The sequence below is a fragment of the Scyliorhinus canicula genome, chromosome 5 (assembly GCF_902713615.1).
Source record: "Scyliorhinus canicula chromosome 5, sScyCan1.1, whole genome shotgun sequence".
Taxonomy (NCBI): domain Eukaryota; kingdom Metazoa; phylum Chordata; class Chondrichthyes; order Carcharhiniformes; family Scyliorhinidae; genus Scyliorhinus; species Scyliorhinus canicula.
This window is the reverse complement of record NC_052150.1, coordinates 217,480,980-217,506,301: the sequence shown is the minus strand read 5'-3', so window position 1 is coordinate 217,506,301 and position 25,322 is coordinate 217,480,980. Positions and strand designations below refer to the sequence as shown.

The 25,322-nt window shown below is 51.6% G+C and overlaps 1 protein-coding gene across 6 annotated transcripts in view; it reads left to right on the top strand.

Annotated features, from left to right (window-relative positions):
- Nucleotides 1-25,322, top strand: part of gjc2 (gap junction protein gamma 2) — a 390,394-nt gene that overhangs the window by 109,238 nt on the left and 255,834 nt on the right. Inside the window, exon 1 of one of the 6 annotated variants that reach the window (XM_038798507.1) lies at nt 2,054-2,603. The exons of 4 other annotated variants lie outside the window; for them this stretch is intronic. The gene's annotated coding sequence lies outside the window, so the exon portion shown is untranslated. Of the gene's footprint in view, nt 1-2,053; nt 2,604-25,322 lie in introns of those variants that run through there. One more of the 6 variants, XM_038798505.1, reaches the window with a different exon arrangement.

The window sequence follows — 25,322 nt, the reverse complement described above, 5'->3', positions numbered from 1 at the left end:
ATGGTGGCAATATGAAAATGTGACAGAGATGATATGAACAGAAAAGAGAAATGGGAAGAATTCCAATTACTTTAAAGGGGAAATCACAGGATGGCTACAAGTGGGAAGACAGTTGCATAGCATTAGCCCATCTTTTCCAGCAGGTGGATTTGCTGGAGGAGTTTTATTCCCTGTGTTGTTGGGAGTAGATTGCCGTGTGATTTATGGAGCAGCTGACATTCTGCTGGCCTTTCCGGGCGCTTCCCCTATAAAGAAAAAAACCTTCCGTTTAAATGGTGTCTTTCATCTCAGGACATGCCAAAGTGTTTCATGGTGAACAAATTACTTGTGAATTGTGGCCAGTGCTGTTTTGTGGGCACACATGCCATGCAGTTTCTACTGGCACACAAGTGAGTTATGCAGATAAATATCTGGTGGTGTAGGGAGAGTTGAACATGAACCAAGACACTTGGAGCCTTCCAGTTTTTCTTCAGAAAAGTTCTGTTGAATCTTTTCAGATCTACCTGAACAGGCTAGAATGGGCCTCAGTTTCTCATCTGGAAAGCAGCGCAATGGCCAGACTGTTGGGAGCTCAAGTCCTAGAGTGGCTTATGGAAGTTGCATCCTTTTGAATCAGAAGGGACTGCTACAACTGACATTTATGGGGATATATTGGACAAAAGAAAGAACTTATATTCATATGGTGTCTTTCACGATTTCAGGTTGTCTTGAAGCACTTCACAATCCGTGCAGTACTTTTAAAATATAGTCACTGTGGTAATGCAGGGAAACATGGTTGCCAGTTTAGGCTAAACAAGATCTCACAAACAACATTGAGCAGATGATCAATTTTAATGTATTATTTAGAGATGAATGTTGGCCAGGACACTGGGTAAACTCATCTGCTCGTCCTTGAAAACAGTACCATAGGATCTTTACCTCCACCTGAGGAGGTTACACATCTTATCATGATGTTACAGCAATTTTCATCATGAAATATTGAAAAATTGAAAATCGCTTATTGTCATGAGTAGGCTTCAATGAAGTTACTGTGAAAAGCCCCTAGTCGCCGCATTCCGGCGCCTGTCCGGGGAGGTTGGTATGGGAATCGAACCGTGCTGCTGGCCTGCCTTGGTCTGCTTTCAAAGCCAGCGATTAGCCCAGTGTGCTAAACAGCCCCTGCACATGTACTGATTTAAACTTGTACTGATATACATAGCTAATGTGTCTGATTAACTATACCAAATGCATCTTCCTTTAAATATTGTGTGAATAAATTGTAGTTGCCTTAATTAATAAACCGACGTACGTTTTTGGTCAATAATAAACTTCCCCCATTCTGCCTTGCTGCCAAAAAGGAAAAACAGCAGATATAAAGAATACTGTGGCAAGGAACCTATACAAAAATGCACTGTTTGGGCCAAAAGAGCTGGAACTTCCAATGTTTTTATTCTGTAGACTCAGGAGGATTTATAATGAACATGCAGATTTGGAAAAACACTTAACAGTGAATTGTGTTATCAGTTCACATTGAAGGGCTCTTATGTAAACAGAGAGGGGTAAATTTTGGCAGCTGAGAAAGTTAGCAAAAGAAGCCAGCCTTCCTGTTGCTGATTGCTACTGGTGATCTCCAGCTGGAAACTGGATGTGTGTGGATAATTGGCTAAAGCGGAATCAGGCTGAGTTGCACAAAATCCAATGGTTGAGTGGCCTGTGAATAGCCTGAGCCTAGGCTGACACATGATGAGTAGTCACTCGGGTATACTACCGGATGGCTCATAGCACCAGTGGAGTCCCACCCCACCAGTGCCTTCAGGAAAGGAAGGGAGAAGAAACTGGGAAAACAAGCCTGCAGCAGTGAAACAAATGGCACTTACATTATTTAATGGCTCTCCCAAAAAAAAATCTGATTTAGGTTTCCTGACAGATTAGATTGACAGCCTTGCTGTCATCGATAAATCCTTGCACTGTTTCAGTGTGTATATAATAGCACACCCACCCCCGCACCCCTTAACATAAATAAGTCATCTGTGTACTACATGGACTGCATGCTCTTTATGCTTGAGGAGGTTGTATGAACACTGAAGAGGATTAGCTGAATGTTTTGAAAGAAGCAGAATGTAAAAACTGCTGATGTGGCAGATTCCTTTTTTGAAGTCAAGTTGTGCGTCTTGGTTCTGTTTCGTAGTCGGGAACATTTTCCAGTCATGTGCATGGCATTCCAGGAGTTTGCAGATCTGAGCAGATGTTGCCAAACTAATCACATCTGTGAGTCAGCTTCCTACGAGTTGAGCTCATGGAAGTACGGCCAGCCCTTAGATAGTACTTCTGTTTTCTTTTTTAATCTATTCAAATTTGGAGACTTCCAGTGCTGAGAAATAGGGAATTTAAAGGAGAATTTTATTGTTTTCCAGTAAGGGACAGTTAATTTGGATTTTTAATGAATCACTCCTTTTTGAGATGAAGATTTATTTGCTGTGAGAGTGCTGCTGATGTTAAGCCAAAGAAGAGAAAAAGGAGGCGCTGATGGAATCTGTGGGCTGGACCTCTCATCTGTGGAAGGAAGGATTTTAGCCTGTGTGGAAGTGGAACAATGTGGGAGACATGGCTCCATAAAACCTTAAGTATGGCTGAGAAAAAAAAGTGTTGGAGCAACTGTTGTTTATATGTTTGATGTCATATGTTTGAGTTTATATCTACATGCTGTTCAATGTGCTTGTCGTTCTAATTCCAGCAGATTTGGAACCCCTTATATAATTTCTTTTTAGAACTTTCAGTGTAATTTGGGCTGTGGTATTTTGAGCTATGATGAGCTACATGTGCTAAATATTTTCATCAGATTTGTAAAACACCAGATAATGTTGTAACAGACTTGCACCATGTGTATCTATCATTGCAGCACAGCCAGTGTTTTGGCCTTAGTGCAAATAGGAAGCTGCACCAATACTGACATCGCTTTGGAGCAGTAGAAAGGCAGAGCTTTACACCTGCATGTTCATCCACATACACAGAGAACTGCTTGCTGACTGTTCTGTTGCTAGAAATAAAAAGCTTGGTTTTGGGAGAGAAAAGAAAACACTTTTTTTAAAGCAGGAAAGCAAAGTTAAAACAAGGGCTTTACACCCAAATGTACACGACTGTTTCCCAGTCAAAGGTAAAAGTAAGTGAATCCCCGTCTTGCAGGTGATTCAAGGTGTTCCACGGGCAGCATGGTAGCACAGTGGTTAGCACCGTTGCTTCACAGCACCAGGGTCCCAGATTCGACTCACGTCTTGGGTCACTGTCTGTGTGGAGTTTGAACGTTCTCCCTATGACTGTGTGGGTTTCCTCCGGGTGCTCAGGGTTCCTCCCGCAAGTCCCGAAATACGTGCTGTAATTGGACATTCTGAATTCTCCCTCTGTGTACCCAAACAGGCACCGGAATGTGGCAACTAGCGTTTTTTTTCACAGTAACTTCATTACAATGTTAATGTAAGCCTACTTTTGACAATAATAAAGATTATTATTATGTCAGTCTGCATCAGCAACTTTATACTTGTCTTTTATCAGTGATGTGTTGGAAGCCAGTTTAGGGGGAGCTGGTTAAGCTCAGTGGGTTGGACAGCTGGCTTGTGATGCAGAGCGAGGCCAGCAGCGTGGGCTCAATTTCCGTACCGGCTGAGGTTATTCATGAAGCGCCTTCTCAACCTTGCCTCTCACCTGAGGTGTGGTGATCCTTGGGTTAAACCGCCGCCAATCAGCTCTCCCGCCTCAAAGGGGAAAGCAGCCTATGGCCATCTGCGACTGTGGCGACTTTACCTTTACCTGCTGAAGCACCAGTGACAAAAGTGTCACATAATGACTGCAGTTATCCACCAACACTGAGGGGGTTCCCCCAGTAGTTGATGTGTCCTGGCAATGAATTAAAAATCCTCGAAAGCTGGTTTCAAACATACGACACAGCAGTGCCTTGGGAATGAAAACAAGTGCAATATAATTGGTTTTTAATAAGAATTATGTTTTACCCACCCAGTATAAATAACTAAAGAGCTGTACAAGTATTTACCCTGCAAGAAATCTGGTGGAGAATTGAGATGCCAGATAAAGAGATTGGTGAAAATGGATGTGTCACTATATTACTAAATGTGTGAGGGAATTCTTTCTCAGTGGTATTTTATGCTATTAAGTTTCAATATCATTTGATTAAAATACTAACTCTACAATCCATGATTATCTGTTGAAAATGATTAGAAACACTGGAGACCAAGAAATTAGAAGTGTCTTGGTGGGTATTTGTCATGCTAATTTTATTTTTATTCACTCAGTATTCTTAGAATTATTTGATTTATTTGTTACTGTTCCATGGAGATGATGTTAATGGGGCACATTTTCTAAAAGAAAAGTAGAATTCAAGGCAAGACAATTGTATAAATGTATCTGTATTTCAAGCTCTAGTTTTATTCAATGTTGCTGATCTCCCTCCACTTTTGAAAATTAATCCTTGGTTCATGGGTCAATGGCTGGCATTTATTGTTCATCAGAGTTACCCAAAGAGGACAGTGGGGTTCAATTTGAATCGCCCCACAGTGAAGGTGCTCCGAAAGTTGCTACTTGTTCGTTAGTGCCATCATCTTCCCAGAAGATCAACTGTTATGGATCGCCACCTCTGCCTCTTCTGTGCTGCCTTTGTACATTCCATATAAGTCAACTGCATCCAGTTCATTATATACCCATCATACATTTCATCCAAGTTGGAACTCTCTCTTATTTGAAAACAATAGTATTCCCCCTTACATTCCCTTTTTCTGAGCACAGAAAATCTCCAAATTTGAATTGATTTTTTTTTTTAAGTGCCACGTCCCTGTTTTCCATTGATCTTTCCCTCACTGTTTCTGACTAGTATCCGTACTAATGATGTGACTGAAGTATTGTATCTTTCTCTGTTTGATGTTATGCATTAATTTCCTGTTTCTCCAGCCACCTCCAGCAATTCTTCATTTGTCTTTCTGTCCATGTGTGATATGTGGAACATCCTAAATGTCCACAGCTCAAATTTATTTAGCTTGTCAATCATCTCAGTTTATTTTCCGTGTCTCCGAGGCATACAGCATGGATGACAAAAATGGAACACCTCAGCATTCTTTTCCTAAGTTTCAGGTTCACGGTGGATGTTAACACATTCTTCGTTCTGACAAAGCTGGTCTTGGTTACCTCAAGTCTCCTGCCCTCATAATCACATCTCCCATCATCTGTGATAATCTGCCCAAGACATTTTTTCTTATTCCGGGACTTGTCCATTTACTTCACCTTTTGACTTCTAGAGTTAAGTCTCTGCTTATCGCCATATTCTTGGTCTCATTCACATTCCATATTCTTATCCCTTGCTCTCACTTTATTTACAATTTCCCATAGTGCCTCTTCTGATTCTGCAATCAGCACAGTGTAATCAGCGCATCACAAGATGTTGATGTTACAAACTGATAGATTTTGATGTCTCTGAAGATGTAAAGAGTAGTGATGATATAACACACAGCTGGTGCACTTCACTTTTGATTGGAAAGCTGTCTGACAAGCCGTTTATCAAGTCTCATCACTGTTAACTCCTTCATAGACTCTGAATTATCTTTTTATCCTTTCTGTCAAGTTCTAAAGCACTGTTATTTTCTGATGATAGACTTGAATAGATAAATACCTCTCGTAGTCTATAAAGTAGACATACACACAGCAGACATTAATAAGGGGATCAGGGGTTATGGGGAGAAGGCTAGAAAATGGGGATGAGAAAAATATCAGCCAAGATTGAATGGCGGAGCAGACACGATAGTCCAAGTGGTGGTTCAAGTGGTCTAATTCTGCTCCTATAAATTATGGTCTCTTACATAGATTTTTGCACTTCCAGGGACCTCATGTTAAAGATGCCCTCCCTAGATCCCTTCTTTGGTCTGAATCTCTGCTATTGGGTTGGGAGTTATTCTTTGTACCAGTTTCTATACAACCGAGTTGATCACATGGCCAGTTCAGAGTCAGCCATGTTGGCGTGGATCTGGAGTCTAAGAGCATTAGTGGATCCGAGATAACACAACAATCTGAAAGCTTCATGGCCGCTTTTATTGATTCAAGCATTTCCAGAACGTTTTTAAAGACAGAAATCAAATTCCCAAATGATTATGGTGGAACATGAGGTCACCTTCCATGCACGGGATTCTCCCCTACCAGGCGGGGCGGGGTTCCCGGCGCTGAGGAATGGCGTGAACCACTCCGGCGTTAGGCTGCCCCCCTTCATGGGCTAGGCCGGAGCCAGAGTGGTTTGCGCCGTGCCGGACTGCAGGGAAGGGGCTTGGCGCCACGCCAACCCCCGAGGACACCAGAGGCCGCCCGCGCCACCAGGTCCCGCCGGTAAGTACCTACTCTAATTTACGCCGGCGGGACCAGCAAAAAACGGGCAGCCACTCGGCCCATCCCGGGCCAGAGAATCACCAGGGGCCGCCGACCGACGCACCGCGATTCCCACCCCTGCCAAATCTCCGGCGCTGGAGAATTTGGCAGCCGCCGGGGGCAGGATTCATGCCGCTGTGGGGGGTTCACAGAATCTCATCCCATGACTTTCAGTTCAAAGCTGCAATTACTAGTTGAGATACATAATTGCCATACTCTCGTTTGGCTTGTTTAATATTCATAGTTAAGTTTATTTAATCTTCAAATTACTTCATTTTTCTACAATTCTGACCCAGTAGTGGTGAAAGATTGGTGATATATGTCTAAATCAGGATGGCCTTGTCGGCTGTACTGGTTGCACCTTCGGAGAATTCCCGTAGATTTGTCGGGCATGATTTCCCCTTCATGACTCCATGCTGACTCTGACTGATCCTGCCACTGCTTTCTAAATATTTCTAAATAATGGATTAAAGAATTTTCCCCACTGCCGGTGTTTGGTTTACTTGTCTATATTTCCCTGTTTTCTCTCTATCTCCCTTTTTGAATATTGGACTGACATTAGCTACCCTCCGATCTGCAGGGACTGTTCCAGAGTCAAGAATCCTGGAAGATGACCACCAGTGCATCCACTGTTTCCAGAGCCACCTCCTTAAGCATTCTGGGATGCAGATTATCAGGCTCTGGGGATTTATCCACCGTCAATCCCATCTATTTTTACCAGCACTATGGGCGCGATTCTCCGCTCTCACGCCGGTTCAGAGAACAGCGGGCCGCGCCGATTTTCACGGCAACTCCGGTCCGACGCCCTCCCGCTATTCTCCGAACCCCGCACAAACTACACGTCAGCATGCCTGGCAAAGGCCTCGACAGACCCCCCGACACGACCAGAAGCCTGACTTTTTGGCCCCCTGCTATTCTCTGGCCTGGATGGGCCGAAGTCATCACGCAATGTTTTCACGCCGGCCAACACACCTGCTTTTCAAGTTCGTCAACCAGTCGTGCTGGCTGACGAGAGCTTCGAGAAGGTGAGCGCACCGCTCAGCGCACAGCTCAGCGCACTGCTGGAGTCTGGCCACAATGGGGAAGGCATCCCCGAGAACGGGAGGGGGGGTCCAGAGCGGGGCGGGGGGGGGGGAGGGGGGGAGAGTGTGGGAGATGGAGGGGGGAAGTGGGAGACGGAGGGGGGGAGTGGGAGACGGAGGGGGGGGAGTGGGAGACGGAGGGGGGGGGAGTGGGAGACAGATGGGGGGGAGTGGGAGACTGAGGGGGGGAGTGGGAGTGCGAGGGTAGGGAGAGAGTGAGCGAGTGACTCGTCCAACCCCGGTTATAAAATGTCTGCCCCCATGCCATGGCGTGCTGGTCACAAGGACAAGGCCGCTGTTTGCCCTGAGGCTTACGTCCACAGGCCACTGACGCACCGGTGTGGAGGACGTAGTTAACTGCCCGTTGGATGCAGAAAGTGACCGGAGATTAGGCTGCCCGCGTGTCAACAGCGCGACCAGGCCACCGGGACACACAGGTATCGCGTGGCAGGCAGCTGCCGTGGTGTCGACTGACCTCCATCTAATATGTCCCGTTTCTCTGCCCCCCACCACCCTTCTGTAGGTTAGCACAATGTCTGCAAACAGAACGGCTAGGTTCAGCGCAGTGGTTGGCGCTGCTGCACTGCATTTGGAGATGGAGCAGCGTCCACAGCCACGACACTCAGTGGATGCAGGGCCAGCTGCAGCAGCAGAGGGAAGGGCCGAGGAGTTGCCAGTCGTCGAGCAGCATAGGGGGAGGAGGAAGAGGGGGAGGAGGAGAGAGTGAGGGTGCAGCCACGGCGCCAGAGGCGACGACCAAGGCCGAGGGTGTACCGTGCCCGGATCTCTTTCCTAACAATGACGGACATCACCTGTAGGAGGAGACTCCGGCTGAGTAGGGGGAAGGTGACACATATCTGTCACCTCGTGGCGCACCTCGCCCCACGTGGAACGGGGGGAGGACATCAAGGTGACGGTTGCCCTTAACTTCTATGCGACCGGCTCCTTCCAGTCTCCGAGCGGGGACCTCTCCGGGATCTCCCAGTCATCGATGCACAGGTGCATCTGGGATGTGACCGACGCCTTCTATGCCATCGCCGATCACTACGTCACCTTTCCCGAGGACCGAGCAAGTCAAGATTCACGAGCTCGTGGATTTGCCAGCGTGGCCGGGATACCGATGGTGCAAGGTGCAATCGATTGTGTGCACGTCCCCATGCGCCCGCCTGCAGGGGATAGAGAGATCTCCACAAACAGGAAGGGGTCATACTCCACGAGCCCGGTGGTGGCGGCTACCCTCAAGATTTGGGGGCAGTGGAGGCATGGTGTACCTCTTTGGAGGGAGCGGCAACGACGCCGTTACCAGTGCCTTCAGGCTCGTGCCTCCGCAAGACGCCATCTCCATCCTTTTCCATGCTGCCTCCTCCCCATCCATTACCCACTTGCGTACCATCGAGACATTAGCCGCCCAATAATACCCAGAGAGGTTGGGCAGCGCCAGCCCCCTCCATCCCTGCCCCGATCCAAAAAGACTTTCCTCACCCTCGGAGTCCCGTGCGCCCAAACAAATCCCGTGATGCTGCTGTTCACCCTCCTAAAAAAGGCCCTCGGAATAAGGATGGGGAGGCACTGGAACAAAAACCTCGGGAGCACCGTCATTTTAACGGACTGTACTCTACCCGCCAACGACAGCGGCAGCATGTCCCACCTTTTGAACTCCTCCTCCATCTGCTCCACCAACCTAGTAAAATTAAGCTTATGCAAAGTCCCCCAACTCCTAGCCACCTGAACCCCCAGGTACCTAAAACTCCTCACTGCCCTTTTTAGCGGGAGCCGACCAATCCCCTCCTCCTGATCACCCGGGTGTACAACAAACAGCTCGCTCTTGCCCAGGTTCAACTTGTAGCCCAAGAAACTCCCAAACTCAGCAAGAATCTCCATCACCTCCGGCATTCCCCCCACCGGGTCTGCTACATACAGCAACAAGTCATCTGCATAAAGTGACACTCGGTGCTCCTCCCCACCCCGCATCAGACCCCTCCACCTCCCCGACTCCCTTAGCGCCATGGCCAGAGGCTCAATTGCCAACGCAAAAAGCAAGGGGGACAGGGGGCACCCCTGCCTCGTCCCACGGTAGAGCCTGAAGTACTCGGACCTCCTCCCATTTGTTGCTACACTCGCTGTCGGGGCCTCGTACAGCAACCTCACCCCAAACCCGAACCTCTCTAACCCCTCCCACAAGTACCCCCACTCAACGCTATCAAAGGCCTTCTCCGCATCTAATGCCACCACAATCTCCGCCTCTCCTTCTGCTGCCGGCATCATTATCACATTTCGCAGCCTTCGCACGTTGGTGTTCAGCTGCTTCCCCTTCACAAATCCCATCAGATCTTCATGTATCACCCCCGGCACACAGTCCTCTACTCTAGTAGATCTAGTGGCCATGATCTTTGCCAGCAACTTGGCGTCCATGTTCAACAGTGAAATTGGCCTATATGATCCACACTGCAGGGGGTCCTTATCTCTCTTCAGGATCAGGGAAATCAGCGCCCGTGACATCGTTGGGGGCAAAACTCCCCCCCCTCCCATGCCTCGTTAAAGGTCCAAACCAAAGGGGGCCCAACAGGTCCGCATATTTTTTATAAAATTCAACTGGGAACCCATCCGGTCCCGGCGCCTTCCCCGACTGATGTGGCCAATCCCTCTAACCAGCTCCTCCAACTCGATCGGCGCCCCCAGTCGCTCCACCTGCTCCTCCTGCACCCATGGAAATCGCAGCCTGTTCAAAAAGCATCTCCATTCCCCCCCCCCCCCCCCCCCCCCCACCACCGGCGGATCCGAGCGGTACAGTTCCCTGTAAAAGTCCCTGAAGACCCCATTAACCTCTACCCCCTTCCGCACCACATTCCCACCCCTATCCTTCACTCCACCAATCTCCCTAGCCGCGTCCTGCTTGCGGAGCTGATGCGTCAGCATCCTGCTCGCCTTCTCCCCATATTCATAGACCGCTCCCTGCGCCTTCCTCCACTGTGTCTCCGCCTTTCTGGTGGTCAGTAAATCAAACTTAGCCTGCAGGCTACGCCGCTCCCCCAACAATCCCTCCTCCGGGGCCTCCGCATACCTCCTATCTACACTCAGCAGCTCCCCCACCAGTCTCTCCCTCTCCCTCGTCTCCCCCCTCTCCCTATGGGCTTGGATGGAAATCAGCTCCCCCCTAATCACTGCCTTCAGAGCCTCCCACACCATCCCCACCTCCCCAGTATCATTGGCCTCGAAGTACCTCTCAATACATCCCCGGACCCTCCTACACACCTCCTCATCAGCCAACAACCCCACGTCCAGACGCCAAAGCGGGCGCTGGTCCCGCACCTCCCCCATCTCCAGATCCACATCCTCCACCCTCGGGACCAGCCCACTACTCAGGACAAAAAAATCAATACGGGAATAAACACTGCACGTGGGAGAAAAAAAAGTACTCCCGAGCCCTCGGCCTCCCAAACCTCCAGGGATCCACCCCTCCCATCTGGTCCATAAACCCCCTTGGCCGCCGCCGGCCTCCTGCCCGTCCTGGAACTAGAACGATCCAGTGGGGGATCCAGCTCACCGTCACATATCTGCCACCACCTCAGATGCCTCAAACGCCACCCTCTTCCCCACCAGGATCGCCACCCCCCGGTTCTTCGCGTTGAGCCCTGAATGGAAAACTTGCCCCACCCACCCCTTCCTCAGACGAACCTGGTCCGCCACCTTCAGTTGAGTCTCCTGAAGCATGGCCACGTCCGCCTTCAGCCCCTTCAGATGCGAAAAAACCCGGGCCCGCTTAACCGGCCCATTCAACCCTCTCACATTCCACGTGATCGGCCGGATCAGGGGGCACCCCGACCCCCTTCCCCCGCCGACTAGCCATAGCGCATCGACTGCTCACCCCTGGCCAGCACCCCCCCCCACTCGGTCAGTTTTCCATGGCGATAGAACCTCCCCCCCGACCCGCACCAGCTCCTCCCTGGCCATTCCAGCAGCAACCCGGTATCCCCCCCCCCCCCCCCCCCCAGGCTAGGACCCCTCCTAGCCGCGACACTCCCTCCATGGTACTCCCGTGAGCCAGCTGACTTCTGCTGACCCCGGCAGCTCCCGCCCTAACTCCAACCCCTCCCAATATGGGGTCATCCCCACCCTGCAGCAGCTCCTTGGCACCGCTCCAGCGCGGGACAACGGAACTGATATCCACGCCCCTTGCCTCCAGCTCCATCCCCCTCGTCCCGCGGCGCGGGAAACCAGAGGAAAGCCCGCGCTGTCACACTGACCCACCCCACCCCTCCCAGCGCAGCTCCCAAATTGCAGTCCCAACCCATCCACCAACCCCGTACAAAAAAAAACAGATCCCCAGCACCCCCTTTAAAACACAAAACCATAACCAACACTATCCGAAAGCAGAAAAAAAAACAGAACAGCCAGCAACAGCATAAACAGTGAGACAAAAAAAAACCCACAGTTCCCAATCCCTAGTTCAAGTCCAACTTTTCAGCCTACACAAAGGCCCACGCCTCCTCTGGGGACTCAAAATAGTGATGCCGGTCCTTGTAGGTGACCCACAAGCGCGCAGGCGGCAGCATGCCGAATTTCACCTGCCTGCTGTGGAGCACCGCCTTCGTCCGGTTGAACCCGGCCCTCCGCTTAGCCACCTCCGCACTCCAGTCCTGGTAGATGCGCACTACCAAATTCTCCCACTTGCTGCTCCTCTCTTTCTTGGCCCAGCGCAGCACACACTCCCGGTCACTGAACCGATGGAACCGCACAAGCACCGCCCGCGGGGGTTCATTCGCCTTAGGCCTCCTGGCCAGTACTCTGTGGGCCCCATCCAGCTCCAGGGGCAGATGGAAAGATCCTGCACCCACCAGCGAGTTCAGCATCACGGCCACATAAGCCGGCAGGTCCGACCCTTCCAGCCCCTCCGCGAGGCCCAGGATCCGCAAGTTCTTCCTCCTTGACCGAAACTCCATCTCCTCAAAATGATCTTGCCACTTTTTGTGGAGCATCTCGTGCATCTCCACCTTCCCCACGAGGGCCGAGACCTCATCCTCGCGCTCAGAGGCCTGCTGCTGCAACTCACGGATCGCTGCACCCTGGGCTGTCTGGGTCTCCAGCAGCTTACTTGTAGTAACTTTCAAAGAGTCCAGCAACTCCACTTTCAGCTCCGTAAAGTAGCGCAGAAGGGCCGCCTGCTGCTCCTGCGCCCACTGCCTCCACTCCTCGGGGGCTCCATCGGCCGCCATTTTATCCACCTTCCCCGCTTTTCCAAGGGAGCTGTTGCCGTTTTTTTCTTCGCCCCACTCCGGGTCCGCACCATAAATCCCGGGGGATATTACTCCAGACACCTTCACACACCAGGAATCATTGAACCAGCGCTGTTTGGGGTCCTTAAAAGAGCCCAAAAGTCCTATGATAGCGGGAGCTGCCGAACGTGCGGCTTAGCGCCGCATTGCCGCCACTGGACGTCTCTGTGGCATCTTTTTAAAAAATATTTTTATTCTCCTTTTTCACAATTTTTCTCCCGAATTTACACCCACCAACAACAAACAATAATCAACAACAAATGTATCAAACACCATAACAATAACAACGATCCCATCCTCCCACCAACCCCCAAACATCAGCCCGCGTGTTAAAATAAATGACAAAAAAGGAATCAGGGATTACCCATAGCCATCTTTAACATACATAGCCCCGCTCCCCCCCAACCCACCCACCCATTCCCCCCCCCAACTAACGTTCAATGTTATCGAATTCTGGAAAGTACATAACAATAGCTTTACCCAGTTCACAAATCCCAAACCGGTCCAGCACTGCCATCAGGTACCCCCATTCTACCCGATCAAACGCCTTCTCGGCATCCAATGCCACAACCACCTCTGTTTCCTTCCCTTTTGCCGGTGCCATAACGACGTTCAAAACCCTCCTAAAACAGCTGCTTCCCTCACGAACCCTGTCTGATCCTCACCTATCATCTTCGGGAGGCACCCCTCCAGCCTACCCCCAGTACCTTAGCCAATATCTTTGCATCCACATTTAGAAATGATATGGGCCTATACGACCCACACTCCGTCGGATCCTTATTCTTTTTAAGCAACAGTGAAATCGATGCCTGCCCCAAGGTCTGCGGCAGCACTCCCTTCCCTATCGCCTCTTCAAACATACCCACCATCAGGGGTGCCAACGTATCCTCAAATATTTTATATTCCACCGGAAACCCATCCGACCCTGCCACTTTCCCCGACTGCATCCTCCCAATCGCATCTTTTATCTCCTGCTCCAGTACTGCTCCTTCTAATGTAGCCCTGTCCCCCTCCCCTAGTCTCGGGTACTCCAACCCATCTAGAAATTCCAGCATCTCATGGTCTGCCCCGGGTGGCTCTGACCTGTACAACCTCTCGTAAAATTCCTCAAACCTTGTTAATCAGCCACCACCAACTTCCAGGCCCTATCCTTTACCTGAAGAATTTCCCTTGCCACTGCCTCCCTCCGGAGCTGACCTGCTAACCTATCTCCATGTTCATAAACTGCACCCCTCGATCATCTCAGTTGGCGCACCGCCTTCCTGGTGGATAATCGGTCGAAGGTCGCCTGTAGTTCCTTCCTCTTTTCCAGCATCGCTGGGTCCCCATCCTCTGCATAACTCCTATCTTTTTTTTAAAATAATTTTTATTCAAATTTTCACATTTTCACAAAAAAGAAAGCAGTAACAGAAAATTCTACGGACAGAAAGAACACCCCCCCCCCCCCCCCCCCGTATAGAAAAGGGAAAAAATAAATAAACGCCCATCGTTGGCAAAGATTCAACCCAAAACAAAAACAAATAGACAACCCCCCCTCAACGTTGCCTCTGCTGCTAACCTTTTGATTTTACCGTTCTGCCAGGAGATCTAGGAATGGTTGCCATCTCCTGAAAAACCCCTGCACTGACCCCCTTAGGGCAAATTTCATCCTCTCCAATTTAATAAACCCCGCCATATCGTTGACCCTGGCCTTCACGCTTGGGGACCTCGCATCCTTCCCCTAAAGAAGAATCCTCCGCTGGGCTACTAGGGACCCAAAGGCCAGAACACCGGCCTCTTTCGCCTCCTGCACTCCCGGCTCCACTGCAACCCCAAATATTGCGACTCCCCAGCTTGGATTGACCCTAGATCCTACCACCCTCGATACCGTCCTTGCTACACCCTTCCAAAATTCCCCCAGCGCTAGGCATACCCAGAACATATGGGCATGATTTGCTGGGCTCCCTGAGCACCTAATACACCTGTCCTCGCTCCCAAAAAACCGGCTCATCCTTGTCCCGGTCATATGAGCCCTATGCAGCACCTTAAACTGTATGAGGCTAAGCCTCTCACAAGAAGAGGAGGAGTTCACCCTTTCCAGGGCATCCGCTCACGTCCCCTCCCCAATCTCCTCACCCAACACCTCCTCCCATTTACCTTTCAGCTCCTCCACCGACGCCTCGTCTACCTCCTGCATCACCTGGTACACTTCCGAGATCCTCCCCTCTTCAAACCACACCCCCGAGAGCACCCTTCTCTGAACCCCACGCGGCAGCAGCAGATGGAACCCCACCGCCTGACAAACGCCCTTACTTGCATGTGCCTAAAGGTGTTCCCCGGGGGGAGCCCAAACTTCCCTTCTAGCTCACCCAGGCTCGCGAACTTCCCGTCTATGAACAGTTCCCCCAACCTCCTGACACCTGCTCTGTGCCAACTCAGGAACCCGACTTCAATGCTCCCCGGAACAAACTGGTGGTTCCCCCGTATTGGGGACCGCATCGAGGCCCCACCTCCACCCTGTGCCGCCTCCATTGCCCCCAAATCTTGAGGGTAGCTGCCACCACCGGGCTCGTGGTATACCTCGTTGGAGGGAGCAGCAGCGGCGCCGTTACCAGTGCTTCCAGGCTCGTGCCCCCACAGGATGCCATCTCCATCCTCTTCCATTCTGCCCCCTCCCAGTCCATTACCCACTAACGCACCATCGCTGCGTTGGCAACCCAATAATACCCACAGAGGTTGGGCAACGCCAGCCCACCCCCCCATCCCTGCCCCACTCCAAGAACACCCGTCTCACCCTTGGAGTCCCGTGTGCCCACACAAACCCCGTAATGCTCCTGTTAACTCGCCTAAAAAATGCCTTCGGGATAAGGATGGGGAAGCACTGGAACAGGAACAGAAACCTCAGGAGCACCGTCAACTTGACTGACTGCACCCTTCCCGCCAGAGACAGCGGCAGCATGTCCCACCTCTTAAACTCCTCCTCCATTTGCTCCACCAGCCTTGTGAGGTTAAGCTTATGCAAGGCCCTCCAGCTCCTGGCCACCTGCACCCCCAAGTACCTAAAGCTCCTCTCCGCCCTTTTCAATAGGAGCCCACCAATCCCCCCTCCTGGTCGGTTCCAGGTAAATTTCTCGAAATCAATTGCTCGAAAGCTAATTGCTCGAAGTCAATTGCTCGTAAAATCATTTCTCGAACTATCAATTGATCGAAAGATAGATTGCTCGAAAGCCGACATTCATTCTTTAAACAATCACTAATAAATATTTAAACGTTAATTACCAATTCTTTCAAAGCAATTCACTCTTTAAACGATAACTAATAAATAATTAACCGTTAAACACCACTGCTAAATACCATTAATTCTGGAAACCTTGAACCCTCAAGATGGATATAAGTTTCATAGCGAGCGAAAAAGGAAAGAAGAAATTGTGTTTGGATGGTCACCTATATATTAAGGACAAAGCGGTGAACAATAAGATATATTGGAAATGTGAAATGTCCAAAACAAGAAAATGTTGTGCGCGTGTTATCACTATTGATGATAGTATCACGAAACAAAGTGGGAATCACAACCATGCAGGAGACGCTGCTGGAATTGAAGCTACTAAAGCAATGGAGAAAGTGAAAGAACATGCGATGAATAGTCGAGTTACACCACAATATATTGTATCATGTGCCTCAATAGAGGTAAGTGGTGCTGCAGCTGTGAAGCTCCCTTCAGTAGAAAATATGAAAAGAACCATACGCAATACACGCGCAAGAAAGAATGTTGGACATGCTTTGCCTAATAGTTACCTCGAGGTGTGAGTACAGCTGGGAGCAGAAAAAAATACCGTGACTGCGCACAACGATTACAGGATATTGTATCAAAATATAACGAAACGGGAAATGTAGAAGAATATTTAAGAAGTGTTGCACACAATATTGCATACTAATGCAGTGGCCAACATATATTGGCAATCCTGAATTTTAACTTTATTTTTTTCTTACTAAAATCTTTTAAACTTTTTATAAATTGTAAAGACTAATAAAATTATGAATTGTAATTGTTGGTATTATTTATTGAACCAATTAATTGTTTTTATTTTCTTACAAAATTTAGTTGCTTTTTTATGTAATGAACCTTGTTCATCTTGGGTATTCCTTTTTTGAAGTACTGCTTTTCGAGCAATCTATCATTCGATCAATTGATAGTTCGAGAAATAATTTTTCGAGCAACTGACTTCGAGCAATTAGCTTTCGAGCAATTGATTTCGAGAAATTTACCGGATACCCTCTTGGTCCCCGGGTGTACCACAAACAGCTCGCTTTTCCCAAAGTTAAGCTTATACCCTGAGAAATCCCCAAATTCCCAGAGAATCCCTATCACCACCGGCATTCCCCCCACCGGGTCCGCCACATACAACAATAGGTCATCCGCATGGAGCGACACTCGGTGGTCCTCCCCACCCCGGACCAGCCCCCTCCAATCCCCTGAATCCCTCAGCGCCATAGCCAGGGGTTCAATTACCAGCGCAAAAAGTAGGGGGAACAGGTCCCTCGATAAAATCGAAAATACTCCGACCTCCTCTTATTCGTGGCCACACTCGCCATCGGGGCCTCATACAACAGCCGCACCCAACTGACAAACCCCTCCCCAAACACCAACCTTTCCAGCACCTCACACAAGTACCCCCACTCGACCCTATCAAAGGCCTTCTCCACATCTAGCGCCACCACTATATCCGCCTCCCCTTCTACCGCCGGCATCATTATAAAGTTCAAGAGACTCCATATATTAGTGTTCAGCTGCCTCCCCTTCACAAACCCCGTTTGATCCTCGTGGATAACCTGCGGCACACAGTCCTCTATCCTCGTGGCTAAGATCTTTGCCAACAACTTGGCGTCCACATTCAAGAGTGAGATCGGCCTGTATGACCCAAACTGGGTCCTTGTCTCGCTTAAGAATCAAAGAGATCAGCGCCCGAGACATTGTCGGGGGCAAAGCACCCCCCCTCCCTTGCCTCGTTGAAGGTCCTAATCAACAGTGGGCCCAGCAGGTCTGCATACGACTTGTAAAATTTGACCGGGAACCCATCCGGCCCCGGCGCCTTCCCCGACTGCATGTTTCCTATCCCTTTGACCAGCTCCTCAAGCTCAACTGGCGCCCCCAGACCCTCCACCCGTCCCTCCTCCACCCTCGGAAATCACAGCCGGTCCAAAAAGCACCCCATCCACCCCTCCTCCGTATTGAAGTCCCCCCCATGATCAGGCCCTCCGCCTCCAAATCTGGAATCCGGCCCAACATGCGCCGCATGAAACCTGCATCATCCCAATTCGGGGCGTATACATTGACCAGCACCACCCACTGCCCTTGTAGCTTGCCGCTCACCATCACGTACCTCCCGCCGCTGTCTGCCACCATACTCAACGCCTCAAACGACACCCTCTTCCCCACCAGGATCGCCACCCCCCTGGTCTTTTACATCCAGCCCCAAATGAAACACTTGGCCCACCTACCCCTTCCTCAACCTAACCTGATCTGCCACCTTCAGGTGAGTCTCCTGAAGCATAGCCACGTCTGCCTTCAGCCCCCTCAGGTGCGCCAACACAACACGCGGGACCGTTTGACCGGCCCATTCAATCCCCTCACATTCCAGGTGACCGGCCGGATCGGAGGGCCACCTGCCCCCGTCAACTAGCCATCACCCTTCCGTAATCCGCCACGTGTCCGTGCCCCCCGCTCAGCCCGTTCCCCACAGTGACAGACCCCCATCCCGACACCTCTGCACGCTCCAGCTCCTTCTTGGCCAGTCCAGCAGCAACCCGGTATCTCCCCCCCCCCCCCCCCAACACTCCCCCCCCCCCCCCCCAAGCTAGGGCCCTCCCTAGCTGCGTAACTCCAGTCATTGTACTTCCCGCCCCCTGCTTCTCCAGCACGGGAGAAAAGCCTGCGCCCCCATTCCAAGCCCCGCCCCACCCGACCCAAAACGTGGTAAGACAGGCACATGAGCATAACTCCTATCTACCTCTAACATCGCATCTATTACCCTCTGCCGCTCCAACCTCTCCTCTTTGTCCATCCTGGCCTTGAATGAAATTACCTCACCCCTCACCACCGCCTTTAGAGCTTCCCAGGCAACTGCCTTCGACACCTCAGTTACGTACAGTTAAATCTTACATATTCCTTAAATACCTTTTCAATTTTTTCACAGAATACTTGGTTCCTCAAGAGCCCCATATCCAGTTTCCACCCCGGCCTCTGCGCTACCGCATTCTCCAGCACCATATCCATCCAGTGTGGCACGTGATCTGACACAGCAATTGCAGAGTATTCCGACCCCTTGATTCCAGCCAGCAAAGCCTTTCCCGCCACAAAAAAGTCGATCCATGAGTATACCTTATGGACTGCTGAGAAAAACGAGTACCCCCGTTCCCCTGCGTGCAGGAACCTCCATGGGTCCACCCCTCCCAATTCCACCATTAGCCCACCTTCGCCCCCCCCACCCCCGCCCCCTTTGATGGGACCAGCAAGCGTGGCCGTGATCTATCCAACCTTGGCTCGTGCACCAAGTTCCAGTTCCTCCCCACAATCAGCTTGTGTGTGTCCAAGTCAGGAATGGCCCCAAACACCTTCCTCGTGAATCCCACATCGTCCCAATTGGGACCATATACACTTACCAGCATCACTAATCTCCCCTCTAGCGCCCCTGCCACAATCACATATCTACCCCCTTGATCTGCCACCAGCTTCTTCATCTGGAAGCGTACCCTTTTGCTGACCAACACCGCAACCCCTCGAGCCCTTCCATCAAATCCAGAGTGAAACACTTGGCTAATCCAGCCCTTTTTAAATCTAACCTGGTCCTTCACCCTCAAGTGAGTCTCCTGCAGCATTGCCACGTAGGTTTTCAAACTTTTTTTTTGAAATAATTTTTATTGAAAAATGTTGAATTTATACAACAATAACGCACCTATAGTAAAATACCAAAAATAACAATAATATTAACAATCATAAACATTTGCCCCACCTCCATCGTCCCCCGCGACGGCAGCAGAGGGAATCCCTCTACCTGTCGCCTAGCAAACGCCTTTACCTGCAAGTATCTGAACATGTTCCCTTGGGGAAGGCCAAATTTATCTTCCAGTTCCCCCAGGCCCGCAAACCTCCCGCCAATAAACAGGTCCCTCAATTTGCTGATGCCCGCCCTTTGCCACCCCCTAAATCCCCCATCCTTGTTCCCCGGGATGAACCGATGGTTGCCACCCAGTGGAGCCTCCATCAAGCCCCCTGTTTCCCCCCGATGCCGTCTCCACTGTCCCCAGATTCTTAGGGTCGCCGCCACCACCGGGCTCGTGGTAAACCTTTTAGGGGAGAGCGGCAACGGTGCCTGTTACCATGGCACCCAGGCTCGTACCTCTACATGACGCCATCTCCATTTTTTTCCACGCCGCCCCTCCCCCCTCCATCCCCCGTTTACGCACCATTGACACATTGGCTGCCCAATAGTACCCCAGAAGGTTGGGCAGCGCCAGCCCGCCTCTATCCCTCCCTCACTCCAGGAACACCCTCTTCACTCTCGGAGTCCCATGTGCCCACACAAAGCTCAAAATACTGCTAGTCACTCTCCTAAAGAAGGCCCTGGGGATAAAGATGGGCAGGCACTGAAAGAGGAACAAGAACCTCGGAAGCACCGTCATTTTGACGGACTGTACCCTCCCCGCCAACGATAATGGCAACATGTCCCACCTCTTGAACTCCTCCTCCATCTGATCTACAAGTCTGGTGAAGTTATGCTTGTGAAGGGTCCCCCAGTCCTTGGCCACCTGCACCCCCAGGTACCTAAAGCTCTCCCCTGCCCGCCTAAGCGGGAGCCTACCAATTCCTTCCTCCTGGTCTCCAGGGTGCACCACAAACACCTCGCTCTTGCCTAAATTTAATTTATAACCTGAAAAGGTCCCAAACTCAGCTAGCAACTCTATCACTCCCGGCATCCCTCCCACCGGGTCCGCCACATACAGTAACAGGTCATCGGCATACAACGACACCCTATGTTCCTCTCCACCTCGCACCAAGCCTCTCCACCTCTCTGAATCCCTCAACGCCATCGCCAGCGGCTCGATTGCCAGTGCAAACAACAAGGGGGACAGGGGCCAACCCTGCCTGGTCCCTCGGTAAAGCCGGAAGTACTCCGACCTCCTCCTATTCGTCAGCAGCAGCTAGCCGCTGACGTCACTACCGGCGCATGTGCCATGTGGGGTTCACTTCCGCTTCCGCCATTTGAAGGCCGTGGCGGCCGCGGAGGAGAAATAGTGCACCCAGGGCACTGGCCCGGAGTCTGAGCGGGGGGCCCCGATCGCGGGCCTGGCCACCGTGGGGGCACTACTGGTTTGGGGTGCTCTACCCGGCCAAATTATGGGTGATGTTCAGAGGCCGCGAGTATTATTTCGCGACCCCAGAAGCGGCCGAAGACTTCATTAAGGAGCATAAACTAGGAGAGAACTGAACGGACAATGCTTGGGAACTGGGGTGCTGACACTTTTTAATGGTAGGCAGCATTTTTGAAGTGAAGGTACGGATTGGGGGATTTTCGTCCTTTCTTGAGTGGTGGTAGGTGGGGGGGGGGGGTGGGGGGTGGTTGTTGCTGTTAAATGTTGAGATTGTAAGGTATTGTAGGGGGGAAGAGTTTATGTTCCCATCGCCCTCTCCTGTTTTATAGGACTGTTTGTGTTTAACATTTGTTTGTTTTCCTTTGGAGAAGGCTGCTTAGAGTCCTTGTTTGGGTGAGGAGGGTAGGGTCAGCAGGGAGCCTTCCTCCTTGATCTGAGGAGTGCGGGAGGGGGGAGGGGAGGTGCATTTGGGCAGGGGCAGCCGTGCTAGCAGGTTATGCTGGTGAAGGAAGCAAGGTGGTGGGGGAGAAGGCCGAGAGGGGTGGCCAGGAAGAATGGGGGGAAGTGGGAGGGGGGGGGAGGGGGAGAGGGGGAGAGGAGAGGGGAGGTTGTTGCGACGTGGCAGGGGGTGAGAGAAGATGTGGTCGGGGCGGAGGAATGGGCCATTTGGGATGGGCTAGGTATAGGGTGGAATTAAGGGGACGGGAGTTAAATAGGGAAGATGACGGACTGTAGAGGGGTTTGGAGGTGCAAGCCTCCGGTAAGGCTGGTAACGTGGAACGTGGGGGGACTGAATAGGCCTGTTGAAAGGTGACGGGTGTTCACACACATCGGGAGCTTGAAAGCGGGGGTAGTCTTTCTCCAGTAGCCGCGTGTCTGTGTGAAGGAACAGATTAGGTTAAGGAAGGGGTGGGTCGGGCATATATTTCACTTGGGGTTTGAGTTGAAAATTAGGGGAGTGGCTTTTTCAATGAGCAACAAAATGGGAACAAATTGTCACGAGTAGGCTTCAATGAAGTTACTGTGAAAAGCCCCTAGTCGCCACATTGCGGCACCTGTTCGGGAAGGCTGGCACGGGAATTGAACCCGCGCTGCTGGCATTGTTCTGCATTACAAGCCAGCTGTTTAGCTCACTGTGCTAACCCGCTTTGCCCTTACTATCCCCATCCAAACAAGAACATGACTGTCTAGTGAGCAAGATAGTGGAGGTGGACAGAGAATATTCAAGGGTGCCCACTGTGGAGGGGTCGGCGAGGAGGAAAAGGTTGCAGGGGCAGTTTGACAGGCTGACAACGGGCAGGGCGGTAGGGCAACTGTGCAGGGCAAGAGGGGTGCAGTATGAGTATGGGCAGAAGTCGAGCCGCATGCTGCGGAAGAAGGCCGCATACAGGGAAATATTGAAGATACGGACTGGGCACAGCCAGTGGAATGGCAGGCGTGGGGGTGTCGGGGGATGTTGTTAGGGGGGGGGGGGGGGGGTTGTTCTGCTGTCGTGGGAGGGACTTGAAATAGGCACTGGAAAGGAGGTCGAGGGTGGAGGCAGCCAAGAGGCGGGCCAAGAATGGCGCGACGCATGGCCCGAGAAAGGCTATGGCTGACCAGCTTTGGGGGGGGGGGGGGGGGGGGGGGGGGGTTTGTGCCCCCCAACCAGGCTGATCACCTGGAACGTCAAGGGACTGAATGGGCCGGTTAAGAGGGCGCGGGTGTTCGCGCACTTGCGGGCTTTGCGGGCGGATTTAATTATGTTGTAGGAAACACATCTAAAAGTGTCTGACCAGACCAGGCTAAGGAAGGGCTGGATTAGCCAGGTCTTCCACTCGGACTTGGACTCGAAGTCCAGGGGGGTGGCAATCATGATCAACAAGCAGGTGCAATTTGAGGCGGAGGGCATAGCCGCAGACAAGGGGGGCAGATACCTGATGGTACGGGGCAGACTGGAGTGGAGAAGAGTGGTGCTGGTGAATATATATGCCCCGAACTGGGATGACGTGGACTTCATTAAAAGAGTGCTGGGGAAGATCCCGGACCTGGACTCTCGCAGGCTAATAATGGGGGGGGGGGGGGACTTTAACATCGTCCTTGATCCGGCTCTGGATCGGTCGTGTCCCAGAACGGGTAGACTCCCAGCAATGGCAAGGGAGCTGAAAGGGTTTATGGAGCAAATGGGGGCAGTGGACCCCTGGAGAGCCAGACAGCCGACAGGAAGGGGCTACTCGTTTTACTCGCACGTCCATAAAGTATATTCTAGGATAGATTTTTTTGTACTAAGCAGGGATTGTATAGGGGAGGTAAAGAACACAGAATATTCGGCAATTACTATCTCAGATCATGCCCCGCACTGGGTAGACCTGCAGATCGGGGGGTGAACTACCAATGCCCGCAATGGAGGCTAGACGTGGGACTGCTGTCGGAGGGGGGGATCTGTGAGAGGCTTCGGAGGTGTATGCAAAATTACTTGCAGGTGAATGACATGGGGGAGGTCTCAGCGGCGGCCCTGTGGGAGGCGCTAAAGACGGGGGGAGCTGATCTCAATTGGGGCCCACAGAGCCAAGGCTGACAGGGCAAAGATGGATAGATTGGTAAGGGAAATGGGTCGGATAGATGAAAAACACGCGAAGTCCCCGGGGGAGGTTTTACTCAGGGAGAGGCAGAGACTACAGGTGGAAATGGGGGCACTATCCACGAGTAGAGCCGTGGAACAGCTTAGGAAGGCGAGGGGCGTGGTGTACGAGCATGGGGAAAAGGCGAGCAGACTGTTAGCGCAGCAACTCAGGAAGAGGGAGGCGGCCAGGGAAATAAGTAGAGTGATGGATGGAGAGGAGCGCAAAGTGGAGGACCCGGCAGAACTGAATAAGGTATTCCTGGACTTCTATCACAAGCTGTATACTTCGGAGCTGCCGGAAGAACCGGAGGAGATGAAAAGGTTTCTGGACGGGTTAACATTCCCAACAGTAGGTGGGGGGGCGGGGGCGAGTGGATGAGCTGGGGGCCCCGATTAGAGTGGAGGAGGTATTGGGGGCCTAAAGGCCATGCAGTCGGGGAAAGCCCCGGGGCCGGATGGATACCCAGTAGTTTTATAGGAAGTTCTCTGAGCTGGTGGGCCCAGTCTTAATGTGATAATGATGACCACGGCGGGCAGGGAGGTGGAGGTAGTGGTGGCGATAGACGCCGAGAAGGCCTTTGACCAGGTGGAGTGGGACTATCTATGGGAGGTGCACGGACGGTTTGGGTTCGGGTAGGGACTGGTGAATTGGATCAAATTATTATATCAGGCCCCAAAGGCCAGCGTCAGGACTAACAGAGAAGTGTCAGAGTACTTTAGGCTGTACCGAGGGACCAGACAGGACTGCCCGCTCTCCCCGCTGCTGTTTGCACTGGCCATAGTGCCGCTGGCGATTGCGCTGAGAGCCGCAGAGGGATGGAAGGGGATGGTGAGGGGCGGGGTAGAACATAGGGTCTCTCTTTATGCGGACGACCTGCTCCTGTACGTGTCGGACCCAATGGCCGGGATGGGAGGTATACTGGGAATGTTGAGGAAGTTCGGCCAGTTTTCAGGATTTAAATTAAATATGGCCAAGAGTGAAATGCTTGTGGTACAGGCAAGGGACCAGGAGAACAGATTGAGAGGGCAACCATTTAGGTTGGTTGAGGAAAATTTCTGGTACTTGGGAATCCAGGTAGCGCGAGACTGGGGCAGGCTGCAGAAGTTAAATTTGGCCAGGGTGGTGGAGCAAATGAAGGGAGAGTTTTGGAGATGGGATGCACTCCCGCTTTCGCTGGCAGGGAGGGTGCAGACTGTAAAGATGACAATCCTCCCTAGATTCCTGTTTGTTTTTCAGTGCCTCCCGATCTTTGTTCCACAGTCCTTCTTCAAAAGAGTTAACAGGATGATCATGAGCTTTGTCTGGGCAGGGAAAATCCCCACGGGTGAAGACGGCGATGCTGGAGAGGAACCGTAGCAAGGGAGGGCTAGCTTTGCCGAGTCTGATTAATTATTACTGGGCGGCCAACATCGCTATGATAAGGAAGTGGATGGTGGGTACGGGGTCTATCTGGGAGCGGGTGGACGCGGCTTCGTGCAGGGGCCCCAGCCTGGCAGCCCTGGTCACGGCTCTTCTACCGCTGCCGCCGGCCAGCTACTCCACCAGCCAGGTAGTGGTGGCGACCCTGTGGATATGGGGCCAGTGGAGAAGGCATGTAAAATGGTTGCGGATTCCAATTGTCT